This window comes from Atta colombica, unplaced genomic scaffold, assembly GCF_001594045.1.
Source record: "Atta colombica isolate Treedump-2 unplaced genomic scaffold, Acol1.0 scaffold14, whole genome shotgun sequence".
In the NCBI taxonomy this organism is placed as follows: domain Eukaryota; kingdom Metazoa; phylum Arthropoda; class Insecta; order Hymenoptera; family Formicidae; genus Atta; species Atta colombica.
This window is the reverse complement of record NW_017259228.1, coordinates 870714-878974: the sequence shown is the minus strand read 5'-3', so window position 1 is coordinate 878974 and position 8261 is coordinate 870714. Positions and strand designations below refer to the sequence as shown.

At 34.9% G+C, this 8261-nt stretch overlaps 1 protein-coding gene across 3 annotated transcripts in view; it reads left to right on the top strand.

The window, feature by feature from the left end:
* The first annotated feature begins 785 nt into the window (after positions 1 to 785).
* The window catches only part of LOC108684748, a 33941-nt gene continuing 26465 nt past the window's right edge, over positions 786 to 8261 (top strand). For all 3 annotated transcript variants that reach the window (XM_018189214.1, XM_018189211.1, XM_018189213.1), the window contains exon 1: positions 786 to 1157. The gene's annotated coding sequence lies outside the window, so the exon portion shown is untranslated. The remainder of the gene's footprint in view (positions 1158 to 8261) is intronic.

Sequence of the window (8261 nt, the reverse complement as noted above, 5' to 3'; positions counted from 1 at the left end):
ATTTAATTCAACTTTCGTCTTTCGAATTTGTTTGCAGTTGACCATGTTTAGCAGGAAAAACTTTACAATTGTTGTAAAATTTGTTCATGTAATTGATTCATACATTTAGACCCAATGAAGAACTAAGAACAAAATTCAATCGTATCAAAGAATCTTATGTAACATTCGCTGCTTTTTCTGTCATCAATGCTTAAATGTTCCACATAATTATTTTGATGTTTCAAGGAAATTATTCTCAAATCTGTATATGACTAAATTTTTAGGTACTTGAAAATTAAAATTATTCTTTCTGCATAATTTGCATTCCCGCATTCCGCTTAGAGCATTTAATTCTTTCAATCCATACGATTTGTTATCGCATCAAGCGCGTGATTGAAAAATTCAGACTCCGAACGGGAGATTCCTGTTTTGGCTCGGCTTTCACGGAATGCCGGATGACCGCTCTTTTGCGCAGCACAGATATCGAATTTACTACGGCACGTAGTAAAGGTCCGGAGGCGCGGAGTACCTCTCCGTCTACTTCCCAGCGTAATTCATCCTGTAGTTTTTCATGTCGAGCTCGCTCGCTCGTTCGAGAGGAAGGCAGGTATTCGGGCGAGCGAGCGAGCTCTAGCAAGCACAGAGGAGCAGCGGGGAGGGGGGGGGGGCAGAGGGGTAAGGTAGTCAGGTAAGAAAGCGGGCGAGCGAGTCCTCGGCTTCGTAGAGGTGGGAGGCAAAAGTGGTAGTGGAGGCGAGCGTAAAGTGAGTTTTCGCTCGCGGCGTTCGCTCGCCTGGACGCCCGCTCGCTCGCTCGCTCGCTCGCGTAGCAGAAGCGAGTCATCGTCAGTCGTCTACGCGATTCCGCGGTGTCGCGGTGCCCGATGGTATCATCCCGCGAATAAGTGGTGCTGCCTGCCTCGATCCTCGCCTCCCGCGGACGCGCGAACATCCGGTCGGCCGCTACCAAAATGGCCGCGCGCTGAGAAAACTCCCCCGGGTTTCCTAGTGCGATCTGAAACTCTTTTCAGACGGTGCTTGTTCCCACGAGAGTTTATTCTTTCTCGATGATGACGTCGGCGCACCAACGCCTTGGATAGGATCCTTCAATTGCAGGTAGAAAGGAAGAAAAAAAGGAAGAAGCGGAGAACGAAGAGAAAACTGAAAGTTAGAGGAGTCAGGTAAGTTGAGTTTATCTAAAGTCTTTGACATTTCGGACACTTCTGAAGTTATGTAGTCGATGAATAACCATGAAGATCGGTACTGAATGAAAATACATATGGCGTGTGATAACATCGACCCGACGAGGTCGACGGCATCCGCATGGTGGCTGGTTACGTTCTCTATGAGAAATAAGCTGACGTTAATTAACTGTCGAATATGACGTAACGTAGAAGTTGTGTATCGCTCTCGTAATTGTTTAGCAAGAAATGTTCGCAAATCCTTCGCCTTTTGTTGCTAAAGTTTAAGGGTTGAAATTACTCCGTGAGTTTACGTGAGTATCCATCTAATATTACGTCAAGAAGATTTGGACTTGAAGATGTTAAAATTGAAGCTCGGATGATACATAAAATAATATATAGAATATATTTTATATATATTTTTTAAAAATGTATATTTTATATATAAATTCTATTTGGAATAAAATTTATATTTAGAAGAAATGAAAATTTATGAAACAATTATAACCGCATTTAAAATTAATAAATGCGTTGATCCTCGAACAGTTGTATTGTATAAATATGAGAACGTGTCTATTGTTCATAAATAATTGTATACTAGATGAGAAAACGTGCTGTTCAACTAAAGAGAAAATTAGCTGTCCGCCTCGTAAGGCCTCGTAATATTTATCTATATTATGTAAAATTGTCAATTACAGTATGCAGCTTAATTTATTGATTATACATAGAAAGAACGGTTTTGCTCAAATATCTAAAAATTTAACTAAATACAGATCTGAAAATAATTTTGTTTAGACTATTAAAATAATTATGTAGGACGGTTAAATTATATTGCTAGAATGTTAAAATTGTTTCTAGCAATGTGTACGTTGAAGCGATTATTTTAAATTTTAATGTTCAACAAAATTACTTTTAGATTTGTATCTAACTTTTGAGATAACTTAGAAAAATCGTTTTTTTTTCCGCATCGAAAGTCATCATGATAGTACCGTATCCGAAACCGATATCAGATGGATTGCACTTTAATTCCGGTTTTTTCCTCGCCAAGAAGAACTCCGCGCCGGATTTACGCCAAACGTCACGTAGAAACATTATCGTTTCTATTCAGCTCCGGTGTCGTAACGTCGACGGGTTTGTTTATTTCGAGGGAAAACGGGACGCCGTACTGTGCCATGCCGCGCCGCCAACGAGCACGGGATGTTAATGAGTTCGACGACGCTCACTATGGAATGCCAAAGCTCGCTTTCCATAATACATACATATCGTCGCTGCAGCGGCGTTCTCCATAAACGTCTCGCGGCCCCCGCTCGGCCTCGCGCTGCACACACCTCCCCCCTCCCCCTCTCGCGAACGAGAGATAACATCGCGACCACCGGTCCAGGTATGTAGGTAGAAGAAGCAAGATCGCGGAGTGCAAACGAGCACGATCGGCAGGAATGCCCGATCGGCCAAGGCTGTTCGAATAACGTCTTCGTATGATTCGACATCGAGTTGGTAATTGGCGTGGCATCGCAAAGTCTGTTAGAATTCGCTAGATTTCTATTTTTTTTTTTTTTTAAACAGTCGTTTCGCCGGATTTCCGTCTACATAAAAATGAATAAATGCAATAAAGAGGATTATTAAATACACTCTAAAAAATACAACTGTAAAAATATGAGTGTGGATTTAATATGATGCGATGTTTATATAATTCTCACTGTGTTAATTAATATTATCGTAATTTGAATTTAAAATCCACATCAACATCATATAATGTAGAATATATTTTTTTAGAGCGCAATTATAAATATTTAAATAATTATTAGAGATATATAATGTTGAAGACAAATTAAGTTTATAATAATGCTAATTTTATACATGAAAGAGAGATGAATGTGTAATCGTGAATAAAGAGGTTTATTTTTAGTGTAAGATTAATTCGTAATTAACTATTAATTTCTATACTTTTCCGGGAAAAAACTCGTTAGAACTTATGCGAAAAAGTCCCAAGGACGAACTAAACATTGCGTTCAATGTCAGAACAGATAAATTTACGACGGTACCGGCGATTAGAACGAAGGGCAGTCGCCACTTTCGGCGTCGCATCGACTTCCGCCAGAGTGAGTCCTCACGAATTTCTCAGCGCCGGCGCTGAATGCGTCAGTGAGAACGGGAAGTTAACGAGATCAACGGCATCGCGTTTGCCGGAATGCCAGGTAGCTTTCCAGGACGTAACGAAGGAGAACCGTTCCACGTACGTTGCAGTCTTAATCTCTCATTTCTTCTTCTCGCTCCCGAGTCTCCTCCTGGCGCCGCTCGCCTACTTGTTTACACCGCTTCTCGTGCATGTGGATCGATGTATCAATGAGAATGATCGGTAACTTCTTTCCATAGTTAGAAGGCACTTTTGAGATGAACAGCGACGGATCAGTTTTTTTGTGATTAATATATATATATATATATATATATTAGTTAACTTACGTTTAATACTGCCGTAAATAATTAATTTTAAAATACACGATTTTTTTCTCTTTTGTTCTGAATAATTTTGTATATTTTATTTGTATTAACTTTTCTTCTGAGAGTATTATATATTTTGTTTCGTGATTTTTCTTTTAGTCGATCGAATTCCCAGAAAAAACTGATTCAACGAGATGAAGATTGTTATGTGGAGGACGGTCGAATATTGAATGACTGATCAAGATTCATCAAAATGAATCGAGTCCTTGAAACTTTGAGTCTTTCGTCCTCTTTTTATAATACTTATATACTTACATAACTTTATCTAGAGAGAATTTTTCATGACCTAATCTAATTTGTGTGCATTAGTCAAGTACGTTGCGAAATGTTTTTGTGCGTTAGTCTTAAATTATTCGGATTTATTTCCCATTCAGACAAGAATTATAGAATTGCGTCTAAATCTAAATTGCGTCAATTTTTAATATCTTATATCCTTTCTTGTAATATAAAATCGGGTGCTGAAAGAAAATCAATTTTTCATTGTCTCTATCGATTAGCTTATTATAGTTACCTTATCGTAACTTCGAGGTAATGGATCTCCATGTAGATATACCTCGACAATAAATAATGACTTGCATTAATAAAAGCGCACTGCACAAGATACAGCCGAGCAAGAGAAACGGCAGCCATGTTTTATTTTCAATCTTTCTTTCAGTAGAGCTTATCCTCTCATCGGTACTTTGTTCATCAATTATCTTCCTTGTACGCATCTACCTTGCTGTTTCGCATTGACAGCTTCTGTCGAATAATCCGTCCATTTTCTTCGCACGCGAAATCGGTAATAAGTCGAGTTGAGTTCTTACGTACTGTCGTTCCGCTCTGGACGATTCTATAATAGCTGTTATTTTTATGTTCTCGCTTCTCGCGAGCAAAGTCATCGGAGGGAATGAACTTCATCGGAATCTTCTGGTATCCGTGCTCGCTTTCCGTAGCGAAGAAGGGAACTGCCCTAGCTGTCTATGCGAAGAATTCTCAAATTTTTCGGTCTCGAACTTCTTCTGACGTATTTAAAATTTTTGTTCTTCTTCTGCGATTTTAATAAGAAGTCTAACACAAAATTCGATTATGATAACTTAGTTTTTAGGTTGACAATTTTTTTCCTGTTTAATTAAACATTTTAGTCCTGATACTGATTGTTGAAAGGAAAATAATTATATTTATAGCTCTATAAAAAATATATAATTGGTTTAAAAAATGACTATATTTTTATCATCCATCTGCAATCATATTTCATTCTGTCCGTTTGCAATCTGGGTTTTTTTTGTTCAGCTCAAGTTTTCTTTTACTCTTTTGAGTTTTCAGAAATGTGAAAAGATTCATGGTTACACTTTTTAACATATCTATTATAATACATTAACAAATAGTTTTTTAACTCAAATGTTTAAATATCGAAAGTTAAATATTTAAGCAAAAATGAGGGTAAAATTTGAAAGTAAACGAGAGAATTTATTTTTCGAAGTGATGTTACACTTAATTTTAGAAAAATTTAAGTTGAGCATAGGAGTAGTTTTGAAGATACCGAGAATCAAAATAATTCAATTTATATTTGATCCCTCTTATCTCAAAAACTATCTCAACTTAAATTTTTTCTGAAATTAATGTCCCGTCATATAGCATCGTTTGGATTCAAAATTTAGAGACATAAAATACATAGACTAAAAATGTGTTTTAGAAATCACACCTTCACCTTGTGTCGGAAAAGAGTCAAATTGCAGATGGAGGGTTAAATTATGATAAAAAAATATAAAAATGTAACTTTTACGTTATCAAGAGTCCTTTACAACTTTCTTTGTATTTTAATTATAGTAAGTGCAACCATTTCTTTTTCATTGTAAACATCTTTCAGATGCTTTCTCGTTTCTTTTAGAAAGAAATTTACTTCAGATTTAACTCGCTGCGAAATTCTTAATTATCCATTACGCAGACAAGCCTTTTCCTTTCTACCAATTAGCCTGCTGTGGTACATCTTCACTGCCTGCAGTTTGAGGAACAATACACCATGTTGTGTGCATATTTATTCCTCCCGCGTTGCTTCCCACGTGGAAATCCGATGCCTGAATAAAACCTTTCATCGACGTCGCTCGATGTGTCATAGCGATGGGAAGATCGTCCTCGATGCATCGTGTCTTCACGCTTCTATTCTAGTCGCGAATTATGCAACGCACAAGTGGTTCCAATCCATGATATTTTCACGCCATTTGACTCGCGTCACAGGACTTAACAACAAAGAATTTCCTCACATATGTCGCGTTTGTCGCCTCTTTTTACACGAACCGTCATGCACCATCATGTGCTACAGAGATATTCTTCAATATAGAAATGCTAGAGAAATACATAAAATAAACAATTAAAATATTATAAGCAATAATAAATAAAGAATGTCTCACAACTATAAATGTGAAGTAAAAAAAATAGGGATAAAAGAGTTTTTAACGGTCAAGCTGGATTTTATAAAGTTGCCTAATATGAGATACCTTTTTTTAAAGACTTGTAATTTATTTAATTTGCAACCTTAATTCCTATTTTCGTATTAATTTTATGGGAAATATATTCAAGATTTATCACCAAAAGTTAGCGATCGATAGTAGCTATACTTTGTTGTATGTGAAATTTTTTTATTGAAAGTGCTGATTTTGCTCATTCAAAAAAAAGAATTTCTAATAAAAAGATACAAGAGTTTTCTTGTATGAGATGGTATTTCATAACAGAAAACTAAAAAAATAAAGATAAGCTGTCTATACACGCTTTTATTTTATTACATGCAAGTAGGAACAAAGAATTTGAATGTTATACATAATAATTATATAATTTTTCGATGTGTGTGTATGTGAGTATGTGTGTGTAAGTAATCTTAATAATAAAATCATCATTTTTAATATTTCAATAATATGCTTTGAAATATTGTTTATGCTCTCATATTAGCTAAGAATACCATAAGTATCTCATATTACGACTTCCTTGCGGTTTCATGATCACCAAATTTAATCTTTACAGTTAAATTATTATCACTGTTTTTGTTTTTCTATTAATACGATCTTACTCTATCTCTGCAAGCTTTCTCTGCTCACTTTATTATAAAATATTTATTTATTATATAATTAAAATTTGAAGACTAACCTCAATAAAACATCCAATTTCAAGAATCTTTTTTCACAACTGCTACGCATGATTTAATAATGAGTTTTCTACTAAATATATTTCACTCTATGAGTAATAAGTTCATAATAAAATCAACCACATGCGCTTATTAGTTTAGCAGAAATCCCGCTCATATTGGGAATCGATAATAGGCGACCTTATCCTACTCAAATAATTCAATGTGAATTTATAAGAAAATTAGCAGCTAAAGAAATATAATTTATAAAATTATATTTCTTTTAAATGCTAGTTTTCGCTGAAAGACTGATAATTGCTAAAAAAAATATCATGAAAAACAAATCTAAATAAATAAACATTCCCAATGAACGATGTTCAAGTGTTATCGAATAGCTTCCCTGGGGATTTCGGTTCCCGTGATGGTGGTGGCTTTTCGCACGTCCGCGACTCGTGAAAGAGAAGTTAACGATAAGATAATTACCGGTTGGTGGCTGCTGCGCACCCATTGTTCGCCACCGATCCGGACGTACGGTATGCACAGTTCTTCCGATGGTGGTATCTCAACTTCGATGACTCATGAGCGCGCCATGCGCAGCAAATAGCGTGTGCAATAGAAAGTATGTTTTATTCACAAGAAATAAATCGAACCGGAATTTGCGTTGTGAAATTGTGTCTAATTCTTGTGCGTATGTGTGTGTATCGTGGAAATATAAATTCCTCCATACTCAAAAAAAATTTATTTTAAAGGAAATGAGGAAATAGGTTTTAAAGATTTATATAGCTTAATGTCATAATTTTCATAATTATATGCTATTTCTTAACTTACTGTAAATTTTGCATTTAAATACTTTCTATTCCTTTATTAAATTAAAAAAAAATTGTCATCTTGTAAAATTATGATATTTTTCTTTTTCCATTTGGCGCAAAAGATTTAAAGATTTCTATTTTTTCAAAAATCAGTTTTAATGAGATTATAAAATATGAAGCAATGTTTATTATTTATTTAAGCATTTGTTGTAAAGTATTTCACATTTTCATGTTACAATATACAATTATTTTATATTTTTTATTGGATTGCAAGTTGATCATTACTTTAGAAATAATAAAACATTAAATAGTAAGTAAGTAATGTAGTAAGGATTTGAATCTTTTCAATGATAGTAGAATTAGCAATATACTTTTATTCAAAAATATTATTATCATATAAACATAGCAAAATAATATAAAATCATATCTTAATCTTCAATTCCTAAAACTTATTGAAGAAACTCAGCAGAAAGGATCCAAAAATAAGAATTTCATTATTCTTTTATAATTTGCATCGTGAAAAAGTTTAGGAGGATATAATCAGTTTCACGTCAGTCATCTCGCTCATTTAAAGACGATGATGCTTTTTTTACAAAGGGTGCCGCGAATCGTCAAGAATGCTGCGAAGTGTCAGGAGATGTATGTGACTCACGCTGTTAAATCTAATAATTTTTCATGCTAATGAGTACCGAATTTTTTAAT